The sequence below is a fragment of the Erithacus rubecula genome (assembly GCF_903797595.1).
Source record: "Erithacus rubecula genome assembly, chromosome: 1".
NCBI lineage: Eukaryota > Metazoa > Chordata > Aves > Passeriformes > Muscicapidae > Erithacus > Erithacus rubecula.
Window position 1 is genome coordinate 110396899 of NC_136658.1, and position 13525 is coordinate 110410423.

At 45.3% G+C, this 13525-nt stretch overlaps 1 protein-coding gene and 1 long non-coding RNA gene across 3 annotated transcripts in view; both read left to right on the forward strand.

Moving 5' to 3' along the window:
• The window catches only part of SETD4 (SET domain containing 4), a 242220-nt gene that overhangs the window by 37040 nt on the left and 191655 nt on the right, over positions 1–13525 (forward strand). The window lies entirely within an intron of this gene.
• On the forward strand, positions 1974–5684 carry LOC306808018. Of its 2 annotated transcripts, XR_013775880.1 has the most exons (4): positions 1974–2481; positions 2775–2839; positions 3158–3198; positions 3701–5684. It is a non-coding gene; the product is annotated as an uncharacterized lncRNA (long non-coding RNA). The 2 variants fall into 2 exon arrangements; XR_013775881.1 differs by lacking the exon at positions 2775–2839.

The following is a 13525-nucleotide window of genomic DNA, read 5'->3' on the forward strand; positions in this document are numbered from 1 at the left end:
GCCTCCCCTCTCGGCTCCGGGCGGGTCCGGGGGGCTCCGAGCCCCGCGGGGGCTGCGGGGCTGCTGCTGCCGCTGCGGCCGCTGCGCCCGGCTCCGAATGCGCTTCTCATGCGGAGTCAAATTAAAGGATCCGTTTTCCTCGGGACCAGTGCCACTTCAGCGTTGTCTCTTTCCAAACAAGTCCGAGCGCTGGCAGAGGCGCGGCATTGATTTTGTTGCTTTTATTTATTGGTTTGGTTTTTTTTTGTGTTTTTCTCCCCTTTTAAAGAAAGAGAATTTGAAAGATAAAAATAGTTTCTCTCTCCTTTTCTTTCTTTTCTTTTTTTTTTTTTTTTTTTTTTTTTGGTTATTTTTTGGTTTCTTTTTTATTTGTCACGTATTTCAAGAGTGGAGCGGTAGCTCTTTGGCAGAGACATGCCTTTCAAAGGCAAGGGGAGGGTTTGCTACATTCACCTCCCGCAATTCGGCAAGGATCGAAGGTAAAGCTCCCCTCCTCTCGGAAATCACAGCCGCCACGCTCCTCGTCTGAAAGAACCGATATCTCCTCTTTTTTATTTTTTTTCCTCCTTTTTTTTTTCCTTTCCTCGACTTTTTTATTTTATTATTTTTTTTTCCAGAGGGTAGAAGGAGCTCTGAAGCGGACCTCTCGGTTAATTCTTTAGCAAAGGCTGCAGAAAGCCAGGAGAGCCTCAAGAGGGGAGGGGATAATGTATCCGTGACGTGTCCTCCCGCGCAGCGCCCTCCAAATCCAAGGCACCCAAATCCAGAGCAGCCAGAGCCGAGCCGCAATTAGCACTAGCGGGGGCACGGGGGGAGCCGGGGGCGGGGGCGCTGCTTGGGGCAACCCCAACCTCCTCCCGGCGGAGCCCCTTGCCCCTCTCTGCCCTTCTCGGTGACCCCGAGGGGGCCCTGGGAGGAGGGGCACAGGGAGGTGGGTGTGACACGCGTGGGGCCCCTTCCCCAGCTCTGCGACACCGCCGGGAAGTCACCCCAGACTTTCCCCTGCTGTTCTGGAGCTGGGTAAAGCGTACCTGGACACGCAGGTAGACACAGCACGCATTTATACCGTGTGTATAACTCACATTTTACATATTACACGTGTATATGTAAATATATTCACACACATATTACGCGTGTATATATAAATATATTCACACGCATCTTACGCGTGTGTATATATATGTATTCACACACATATTATACGTGTATATATAAACATATTACAGGTGTATATATATTCACACACATATTACACGTGTAAATACAAATATATTCACACACAGCCCCTGGTACACCAGGAGGAGGGGGTTGAGCTCCGCCGGCAGCCGCTGCCCATCAGCCCCGCCGGGCCAAGGCTGAGCGGGGTTTAACCCCGGAGCTGCCGGAGCGAGATGGAGCAAACCCCGGAGCGCCCAGGCTGTGCCGGGACCCCTCCCTGGCAGAGCCCGTGGGGCTGCGTCCGCAGAGTTTGTCACAAAAGCCATGTCTCAGTCCCTCGTCTTGTCCCGACTCAGGGAATTAAGCCCAGCCCCGAGCCAGGTTTAACGCGACGGTAGCCCTTGAGCTGGTTTTGGGGACACAAAGGCGCGGTGTGTCCCTGTCCTGCCGAGCCACGATCCGCCCCGGACACGAGTGGGGATTAAAGGGATGAAATGAGAGAAAAGAGGGAACAGCAGAGCCCGGCTGCACACCCGAGGGGGATGGGACACACAATGCACCGGTCCTTAATATTAATCCCCGCGGGAGGCCTGGCCGGAGGGCGAGTGTGTTTGCTTTAGCTCGCCCGGCCCTCTGTAATTATCCCATTAGAGCAGCGGGAGCCCGGCCCGGCCATGGCGAGGGAAAGGCCACGCTCTTTAACCTGCCCGGGCCACCGCAGCCCGCGGGGTGGCGAGTGGGGAACACGGCGGCACCTCCAGCTGGGGACGGGCGAGCAGCGGGCGAGTGCAGCCCTGGGGGTTCCAGGATCCCAAATCCATCCCCTCCTGGCTCAGGGAGCCGTCCCTTGGCTGAGGCTCCTGGGGACAGCGGCTTTGCACGGGAGGCAAACTGGGAATGGGTGGGATTTGGGCTGGAGCCGGCTCGCAGGTCAAGGAAAGCGGAGCGAAAACCTAAATGTGCGATGTGTTTCTCCCTCCCGTTTTGCCCTTTTTACCCCCCAAAATCGGGGTGAAGCAGCAGCCCCGTGTTCCTCTCCATGGGGACACCTCTCCTGGGTACATTGGTGACGCCAGATTTAACTCGCTGTTGTGTTTTTATTTTTAATCTTACTGAAGCGCGTTTTGGGACTTTTTGCCGACGAAAACAAGCGTAAATTAATTTAGGGGAAAAAACCCCAACCAAACAAAAACAAACAAAAAAACCCCAAACCCCCAAAAAACCCCAAAAACAGCCATCGAAAAGAAACTTCAGCTTTTCGGGGAAATTCTCAATATTCAATGCAACCTCCGCCCGCCGCCGAAACTGGACGTACGAGCAGAGGTAAAAATATATATCTATAAATATCGGGGGAAAATATTTTATTTATATATAGATATATTTAGTTATGCTGGAAATTAGCAGTATATCAAGGCACGTCCTAACGGGTCCGATTAGCGATCGCTAACCCCGAGAAAGAATTTATTTGGGACATTTCTGTGTCCTGTAAGCAAAATATAGAGACAAACGACGGGTTGGCAAAGGAAAGCGTGAAGGGAGCGAGTTGTGTTTCCAACAAATTGCGGTGGTTTGGAGAAAAGGCAGTTTTGCCAATGTTTTCAACAGAATCCTGACAGAAAAACAAAAATCACGGTGATGCAAGGCTGGCCCAAATCGAGGTGGATTCGCGATGTGCAGCTCGGTGAGTCCCTGATTTCCCTGCGATCCTTTCCATAAGAAACTCTTCATCGGGATGAAAATAAATTAGGAAAATAAGTAAAACAATTTATTATTTAAATATTCAGATCATGTTTTCACGGATATCTTGTTGTGGAATCCTACACCGGGCACGCACAAACCGCGATATTATTTAAGAACATTTTCCCTTTGGTTGAAGGGGAAAACCCTTCCCGGGCTGGGAGATAGAGGGAGAGAGTTTCCTCTCCAGGTGAGCTGTGTTGCAGAGGAACAGTTCCAACGTTTTCCTTTTTTTTTTTTTTTTTTTTTAATTCCTTTCCAGGGTTTTCAACTGGAGACGGAAAACACAGAGGAAAACGAGAGGTGAGAATAACCCTCACGTCCAAATAAACTCTTTTTTGCTCCCTTGCGCGGGTGGGTGCCCCGTGTCTGGGTGGCCATGGGGACAAACCAGAGGTTCCAATGGAGGTGGTGGGGTCCAACATCATTTTTTTGGGAGCAATTCCGCATCTTTCAGGCGTGGGGCTGACACACCCGGGACCCCCGGCAGCGTTCCCTCCCCGTTCCCTGTCCTGCCCGGGTTCCAAAGGAATTCCCAGGGCCGAGGATTACATGGACAGGCAGCAGGACTGGGGTTGCCATCTCCCCGTTTCCCTGAAAGTGCCACTCTTGCCACCAAAAAAAAACCCCCAAAAACTTCGCAGCGCCGCGACTTTGGTGTTGGTGGAGTTTTCCTGCTTTTTTTTATTTTTCCCTCTGTGGAGGCTGGGGAGGAAATCGGGGCTGCAGAGCCGAACACAGAGCGGGGCTTAACTTTAGTCTGATGTGCTTAGCTGAAGTATTAACTGTGAGAAATACCACCAAGTTCCACAGGAAAGAAAATAGCGTCAGATATTCGAACATTTCCAGGCTGCACCATCAGCACCGCTCCCCGCCCGAGGACCAGCAGCGCTGATCGTCCCCGGAGGAATCCCCCGGATTTTTTTTTTCCCTGTAACTACTGCTCCCAAGTGTGGCTGTACACACACAGCCGCTCACACACGCAAATCCTGTAAATGCTAATAAAACAGATTCCTCAGGATTTGTTTAACTTGCCCCGGCACAGCCATCCTATATTGATATTCAATGGGGTTACTGGTGTGCCTGAGGATTACTGGTGAAGTGGAAGATTTTGGGATCAACCTTCTAGGGTGCCACTCGGGCATGTCCCTTCAGACAAGGTGGCAGCCAGAAACATGGGCAACGTGATGGATTTGAACTGAACACTTGAAAGGGGAAAAAAGGAAGTGGAATCTCGGTGCTGGAATTATGAAACTATGCAGAATCGAGGCCCCCGGTTGCAGGGGATCGTTTTCAGCTCCTTTCTGGAAGCTGTATTGCTGCTATTGTCCAACCTTTGCTGGCCACATGGGACACGTTTGGCAATAGGACAGAAAATTATTTCTACTGGGCATGAACTGGAAATATCCAGCTGGGGCATGGATCCCATTTCTAATCAGGGGTGGAGGGAAGGAAATCTCAATGTTCTTTCTCGTTACCCAGACAGCATTTGGAGGGTTTGTCAAAAGCTCCTATCCAGAAAAAATACGGCTGTTTAAAAATGAAATAAGGGTCGTGGGGGTTTTTTTTCCCCCTTCAAACTTGTAAATTTGGGGTTTTTATTTTGCTGCCCGTGCTGTAGAACAGGGTGCATGCTGTGTGTGGTGTGCAGGGATAACACAGGCGTGCAACTCTGCAGGAGCTGTCAGAGTTGATGGACTGATCCAAATGGATGATATTTGCAAAAAATATGCCCAAGTTAAAAACTCTCAGTGCTCATGTTCGGGTCAGGTTTTCAATTTCAGTTTTCTAAGGAGAATAAAGTTGTTTTGTTAAGGTCAACTTAATTTCCCCCACCCCACACAACTGGAGCTGGAATTTGATGAATTTTCTGAAAGTATTTTCATACAGCTCCTATAATTGGTATTAATTATGACACCCAAAGTTTCGTGACCAAACATTTGCTGCTGCTAATATAAGCTGCAAACCATATTTCTTTTAAGTATGGGAGAGTTTAAAAGGGAAAAGCTGGGAATAGGAGAGGGAGTGTATCAATCAGGGAGAGGAAGCTTCTTGGCTAGAGAAACTGGAAAAAACCTAGTGGGAAAAGCACACACTGGATCATTTTTACTCTATCTGTCTGAAATCCTTTGAACATTATAAAAAGTCAATGGGAATATTTTTATTTACGTTTTCAAACTTCTGCTCAGAGATTTGTTTTCTCAGTGGTCCTTGGCTTATATGAACAGTGTGACTAATCTAGTGTAGATGAATAATGGATCTGGGAGGAATAGAGGAATCCTGATTCAAAAACATTTCTCTCCCTCTTTTTGTATTTTTTTGGAGGTATTTTATGCTGCTTGGCATTCAATACATTATAAAATGACTGTCAGAAGGACTTTGGTAAAACTTGATGGTAAAGTTTATAAATACTTTAGTCATGATTTAGAAATGATGGATGGAAAACGTTATTTATGCATAATGCTACTTATGCCTAATTATGTGATGTTTTACTCTGTTCTGAGCACAGTCATAAGCAAATTAATGTGCTGTCATTAACAACTGCACCTTTGATTTCTAAACATGTTTTTTACCACGGACAGGCAGAGAAATTTAAGTAAAGAATGAGCTTTTCACAAGGGACTGGAACATGAGGGGCACAGAAGGAAAGCAGAAGTTCTGGTCAAGGTCACTTTTGGGAACTCAAGACCTCAGCCCTGCAAATGGACCTGGATCAGCCAAATCTCCAAGTCAGGAGCTTAAACCAGCGTGGAATTCCCACAGTGCAGCCTCAACAAGGCAGGGGAAACACAGAATAGAGGGAAGAGAAAAGGGAAAGGAAAAAGGGAAGGAAAATTTTCCTTTCTGGTGCCATCAGGCTGATTGGGAAGGTCTAACATGGGCATGGGCAAAGTAAAAATTCACATGTATAGGAACTTGCTGCTTTTCCTCATTATTGTTCTGGCTTTTCTTGCATTCTTTCTTTAGTCAGGGTTCCTATCATCAAGGTTTCCATGTTTTATTTTGGGAGTTTGGGATAGGTTTAATCTTGACTAACAATGACCCAGTTTCAGTCTCTATCACCAGTGGGAAGGTGCTGCCCTCTAAAATGACCTGTTTGGCCTTTGGACACTGATCCTGAAATTTGTACCTCAAAACCCACCAACAGCAAGGAATTGGGGAGGAACACAGGGTGCAAATGCATGAAAGCTTCTCCCTCTCCACTTCCAACAGCAGAAAGTGTCCTTGTTTTATACACAAAATCAGATGATGAATATCCAGGCTCAGCTCCCTCCTTTGTCCCAGGGGGTTCAACCACAGCCCCTTGTGTGGGTGAGCCCTGCCTGGGGCTGGACACCACCAAAGCCACTCTGCCACCCCCTCCTCAGCTGGACAGGGGACAGAAAATGTCATGAAAGGCCCCTGGGCTGAGATAAGGGCAGGGAGAACGCTCAGGAATTGCTGTCACAGGCAAAGCAGGCTTGACTTGGGAAAAAAAATAATGGATTTCCAATCAAACTAGGGTAGGATAATGAGAAATAAGAAGTTTTTTTAAAACCTTTCCCCCACCCATCTCTTCTTCCCAGGTTCAAAATGCTCTTGATTTTTTCCAATGACTCAAGGGGAGCTCCATCAGGAACTGCTCCAGAGTGTGTCCCTTTTCCATGGGGTCATTCCTTCAGGAACTGATCCTGTTTTAATGGGGTCAGTCCTGCAGGAATTGATCACTTTTCCACGGGATCAGTCCCCAATAACTGCTCAATTTTCCTATGGGGTCAGTCCTGCAGGAATTGATCTATTATCCATGGGGTCAGCCCTTCAGGAACTGATCCCTTTTCTTATGGGGTCAGTCCTTCAGGAACTGATCCCTTTTTCCATGGGGTCAGTCCTGTAGGAACTGCTCCAGTGTAGATCCCTTTCCATGGGGTCAGTTCTTCAGGAATTGATCCCTTTTCCTATGGGGTCAGTCCTTTAGGAATTGACTGCTTTCCCATGGGATAATTCCTTCAGGAACTGATCCTGTTTTAATGGGGTCAGTCCTTCAGGAATTGATCTCTTTTCCAATGGGGTCAGGAACTGCAGTGTGGATCCCCTTCCATAGGGTCAGTCCTGCAGGCATTGATCCTTTTTCCATGGGGTAATTTCTTCAGGAACTGAATCATTATCCATGGGGTCATTCCTGCAGGAGCTGCTCCCTTTTCCATGGGGTCAATTGTGTAGGAACTTCTCCCTTTTCCCCGTGAGATCATTCCTGCAGGAACTGATCCTTTTTTCTATGGGGTCAGTTCTTCAGGAATTGATCCCTTTTCCATGGCATCTTTCCCATGGGATCAGTCCTGCAGAATCTGCTCCAGCCTGGGGCTCCTGTAGGGTCACAGGTCCTACCAGCAAACCTGCTCCAGTGTGGGCACCTCTCTCCACATTTTTTTTGGTGTAAAAGATTGAGATTAAAATTTGAAATCCCTCAAAGACAGCTGAACTTTCCCTCCAGTTCATCAGTTCAGGATCACTCACAGGAAAATGAGGGAAAATGGTGTTCTGCTCCAGACTCAGAACTCTGTTTTCTTTTCGCTTTTTCTCTTAAAATACCAAACCTAAACAAAGGGAAAAAAACCTCCAAAAAACTAAAAACCAAAACCCAACAAAAATGAAAAGAAAATTCCAGCCAGAGAATGGCAGGATGAGAAAGATGTTTCTGTCTGAGGAAGTGAAAGGGCTCCAAGAACCAGCCCAGTATCCCTTTAAAATCTCTCTGTGACTTCCTACTGCTCAGGTATTTTATAGACTCTTCTTGGAAGAGCCCAATCCCAGAGCAATTTATAAATTTGGAAATGTTATGATTGGGATTATTTGCAGGGAAGTAGAAAAAACTGGTTTTATGTCTTCAAAGTAAACCCAACCAAACAAAGCCCAAAACCCCCCAAAATAAACAAGCAAACAACCAAACAGGAGAAAATTTCATGTTATTATAGACAAATATATGGAATTATTCCTCTATTTTCTCGTACTACTTATTGGGAATTCCCAAAAATTCCTGGAATTCTCATACTGAGTTCTCCACAAAACCAAGCTCAGCTAAATAAGATCCTTGGCCTGAAGTTTCCCAATACATTCATTTTCTGAGGGAAGAAATCAGTAGATTCCCTGCACCAACACAAACTGGTCCAAATTGTCTCCAAACCCTCCTTTTATCACTTGTGCAGCTTCAGAAATTATTTGTTTCAAATAAGACAAATTCTGAATGTGCTTTTCTCCTCTTTCCTCTCTTTTGAACCCAGAACCTTCTGTATATTTCTTTTTTTTCCCCCAGTTTTCTCTGCTGTGGGGTTTTTCCAGCCCTGGAGAGGTGCCATTAGCATATCTTGGAAAACCTTCCTGCAGTGGGGATTGGCAGAGAAATGTTTACCCTGAATAGATTGGGAGTGCTGGGCAGTGCAAATACAGTGGGATTGATTCCACTGATGCCTCTGACCCTCAAAAAATGCAGCATGGACTGGAGAGTTTAAAAAAAAAAAAAATAAAACCAGAGAGGATCTCAGAATTAGCTAAATTTGTAGAATTAATATGAGAGAAGAATTTTCCCAATTGCTTTCTTAGTGCTTTGCCCACAGTCATTGGGGAAATTTGGGCTCTAAACCCCATAAACGTGGGATTTCAGGTCAGTGGAATGGACTTGGAGCTGAGATTTACAAAAGCAAAGTGAGGGGAAATAGGAGCATGAAAAACACAGGGAAAATTATTTATCATGAATTCCTGAGAGGATCAGCTGGAGAGCTGAACCGAATTTAGGAGGAGATAAAGCTGACAGACAAATCTCAGGCAAATCTTAGATGAGAGCCCAGCGTGGTTGGAGGAATAAAATCGATGTGGTGATGAGAGGTGCTGGAGCAGGAGGGGAGCTCTGCACAAATTCAACCCCATTTTCAATAAAAATTGGGGTATCTTTGGGGATTACTCAGCCAGGAACTGCAACTCCCCTGAGATTTACCAATAAAAACTCTCAGGTCTGATGCTGCAAACAGGGGATCTGTGCACAGGCCAAACTCCTCGTGAATCACCACCCTGGCCTTCAGTGTTTTCACTCCATGGAGGCTTTTCCAAGTGAAGTAATGTTTGAAATTTGATATCTTGCTCTGTAATCCCAGCCAGGACAGGGATATTATGGATTCAGGAGCAATCCTAGAATGCTGTGGGTTGGAGTGGAACATTAAAAGTTGTCTGTCCTGGTTTGAAGGACAGGTATCTGCCAATAAAGGCAGAAGCTTCTCTATGAAATGGAGAATGTGAAGTCCCTCCCTCCAAATTATTATAATTTTGAAATTAAGGGGCTCTCAGGCAAAGAGATGGGAATTAGGAATAACAGTTCTTTCCTAGGACAATTCAAATAGCAATGCAGCATTACACAGAACAATCCCAACCCTGCCAGAGTCAGAATCCAAGCTGGCACAGTCAGTCAGTCAGGGTGGTGGCACAGTCCCATTCCATGGTGCTGCATCCTCCTGCAGGGGCAGATGTGGCTCAGCTGGAGCAGTGCTCCTGGAGAAGGTGCAGTTTCCTCTGAAGCTCCAGGGATGAGTGCAAGGCTCTGGTTTTCCTCTGGAATGCAGTGGGAAGAAGGTTCCTTGGTGTCCAAATGTCAGTTTTTCTCTGGGTAGGAAAGGCTTGGCTCCTGCCCTGGCTGGAGCATCTCCCAGTGGGATGATGGAATTTTCTCAGCCATGCCCTGGGACTCAGTGGCCATGAACAGGAGATATCTCCTGGAGGGAGGATGGGCTGTGGGAAGATAAAGATGATTGCCCAGCTGGTTTAAAGATGGCCCATGAGCAGAGAATATGTGCCAGGAGATCAGGGGCACTGCCCCAGCTGGTTTAACAGATGGGGACAGAGCACACATTGCTGGACACATCCTGGATTGAAACCCAAGGCATCATCCAATTCCACCTTCCACCAGGCTGCTCAGAACTTCATCAGTTTGGATTCTCTATGAACTTCTGGAGAAGTGGTTTAATAATTTCTGAGGTTCAGCACCTGGGATTTGGGTTGTCTCCAGAGCCACAAGTGAGTGAAATCAGACCTGATGCTGAAATAATAAAAAGGAGAATTTCAGCCTCTGTGCTGAAGCAGTAAATTAATGAAGGGAATACTCAGGTTCCTTTTGTGTGCACATCCATTTCCTTGATGCAGGACTTTTGATAACTTGATTTTAACAACAAGCCAAGCAATGGAAGGGCTCTCAACTCTCCACTCTAAATTTCCTGGGTTTTGACAGATTAAATCAAATCCTTAAGGCCATTTTATCACAGTTTTTTCTCTGTGCAAGTGTGTGATTTATGCCCCCTTTTTATTGCACGGGCCTTTGTCTCGGCGCTGTTTGATTCAGTCCACTAATGGCCCTCAGCTGATTTTATTTTAGGAGCTGCAAATTTCTGCACACCAAGCTGGACAAATACAGCACAGGGGAGAATTAAATGAAAAAAAAAAAAAAATCAGTGAGAGAGCAAGATTTTAAGTGCTGATCCAAAGCAGCTCTGCATGTAAACAATGGCTCCTTGGTGTTTACTGTACATTATCTGCCCAAATCCAAGGATTACTGTTTCCCCTGCAGCAGCCACTGGCTGGAGGCTCTCAGTAGTAGCTGTTATTAGTAGCAATGACATATTAATTGAAGTTCACTGCTTCCAGGTGTGTGGCACACTCCGGGGTCACCCAGAGCACTCGGCTTTCACGTGGATTCAATTACGGCAGCGTTATGAAGGAATGCGACATGTCATGCATTAAAATGTCAATTACCACTTTTTATGGGATGCAGGGGGGGAAAAAAAAATATCAACCCATCAGGCTTTTTGCAGCATCACTTCTGTCTGCTTGGGTGCTGCAAGCAGTCAGAGGAGTTTGTGTTGATCTCCTACCTCGTCAGTGCAAGCAGAAGAGACAGAAATGTCATTAAAACATCTTTTTAAAATTCCTTGAGTGGTTTGGATGGATCATTTGGTGTTCTGAGTGACACCAAACCATGGTTGGGGTTGGAAGGGACATTGAAAACTCATCAGTCCCTGCTGCAGGGAGCAGGGACAACTTCAACTCCATCAGGTACTCAGAGCTCCCTTCAACCTGACCATAAATAATTCCAGGGATGGGAGATCCCTTCAGGATCTCTTTGATCTGAGGATTCAAGGTCATGGGCACAGAATCTCACAGTGTTTTCAGGACACAAACCACCCAACACTCTGCCCTCTGTCCAAACCATTATTGCCAGAACAGATCCAGTTGTGTTTCCCAGCAATTTTTGCAGGGTAATCGTTCATCCCACAGATTCCCTAGGAAATGTTCCCCTCCAAAGAGAAATTCCCTCTTCTGTCAGGGTATTTGTTCTCCTCAAGTAGGTTTATTCCTGCTGCCCCATCAAACCAGCTATTTTTCTCAAAAATCACTAAAAATCCAACTTTTTGAATCAGATGGAAAGTGGAAAACTTCCAAAGAGAATTTTAGCTAGAGGAGATGGAATTAAAAAGAAAAAATCCTTGCAATATTTTTATCATGGAGTATTTTCACATCTCTAATTGTGTTCCATGAAATCTCAATCCTCACGCTCTTTGCTGGCAAACTATTTTTAAGTTCTGCTGGAAAATTCTGTGCTGGCTGTGAAGCTGGGCTGGGGGAGTGAATGATTGCCAAGCCACGTGGCCGTGCCATGGTCAGCTGAAAATTTATCAGCAGCATTTCTTTGGTCTGGTTGCTCAAGGCTGTTGTGAGTCAGATTCATACAGAGACCAAGATAAGTAAATTACTGAATGAAGGCAAAGATTTATTTTGGAATTTAAGCTGGGGAGCTTTTTAAATTCTGTTTCGTTGGGAGCTGACAAGGGTAGGAACTGGTGAGGGCACAAACTCCTACATCAAAATCATCCCAAATAAACACTGTAATTGCTTCTATCCAGATATTCCAATCTGTGGATTTTCTATGGAAGCCTGGAAAACAACAGGTCTAAAATATTCCTGCATTTATTTATGGAGTGTTTTGTAGCCCATAAAATTCCAATTAAACATGTTTTCTTCGCTGGTGATTTCTAAAGTTCTTCTTGATAAAAAAAGCTGGGATCACAAACCTGCAGCAAATCCAAGACTGGGAATAATCTCTGCATTCCCAGAGTGTTTCAGGGTCCTCTTTTCCCTGCTCGAAATAAGATGGGAGAAAGAATCATCCCAGGAAAGCTCCTTGTCTGTCAGACCAAAGGATTCTGTATCCAAGGAATAAACCAAACTTTTGCCAAGGAATGTGATAAATTTCCAGTAATTTCAGACTTTTAAACTGGAATTTAATCCCAATCCCACAAAGTTAAACTCAGGGAAATCACAGGGGTGGCATCCCATGCCCTGGATTCTGATTGAGATATCCAGGGATATTTCTAAGAAACAGAAAATCGTGATGATCCTTTTCAACCCTAACATCTACACAATTGTCCTGGATCCTGCAGGAAGATGTTTATAACACTTTTCAGTCCTCTCTTTTAGTTATAATCACATACAATCTCTACTTTCTATTAGAAAAGTACCTATATATAAAAATACATATATATAAGCTAACTAAATACATCTTGCCAATTTTAAGGGGAAAAAGAAGTTTCCAAGAGCCCCCAAAACACACAACAGTTCTTAAAAGACCCTGAGTGTCAGAAGCAAATTTTATTTTAATGATTTCTTCAAAAGAGTGCAGATGCCTGAAGGATTGTGTAAATATTTCCTGTTGTGAGGAGCCTTTTAAAGCTGGAAGGATAAACACATATTCACAATATATAAAAATATCTCGACTCGTGCAGAACACTAAGTTGCACATCATTACTTTAGAAGCAGCACAAAATGGCTCTTTCTGATCTTTGTGTTTGGGAAAAAACCCAAAGCCTATCAAATCTGAGATCACACAGCACTTCAAAACTGGAAGTGCAAAATATGGACTGTGAGAGTGTCTTATTTATAAATACATGCTCTGAGATTCAGAATGGGCACTTTATTTTTAAATCCAAGGCACAAGGGGACATTGTTTTATCAGCAGACACTCAAAGCAGATCCATGGCAAGATTAATCCTTGAAATGACCAATAATACAGATAATTTGAATAGCACCATTGAGAGGGAGGCAGCTCTGGGGGAGCCTCTGGCTCTGCCTCATTTGGGGGGAGTTCTTTGATAAAAATATTTATTGCTGACACAGAGGATGATCCTTGTGGGTCCCTCCCAGCTTGGCTTCTTCTGGGATTCTGTGGAGGACAAGAGACATCCCCTGGGGGTAGGAGAAGGCAGAGAAAACTCTGAAAAAAAAAAAATTCCTTATTTTTGGCGTTTATCCCATTTAAGGAAGGAGAGTGGGCACCTCTATGAGCACCCTGGGATTCCTCAGAGCACCTCACCACGGATTTTCCTTGAGATTCCCTCTTTCTTTCCAGGGATGAGCCTCCCCTCCCCATCTCAACCCAAGAGGGAAGTTTTCCTGCTCCATTAAACATCCATTCCGTGCCCGTGTTTTGGGAGAAGACCATCCATCCATTAAGAGAACAGGCAGTTGGGATGAGAAATGCTAATGTATTTTGGAGTCTGTTGACTGAGGCCTCTGTGCAGGCAGGAAAAAAAAAAAAATCCTAATTTTAAGTGGTCTC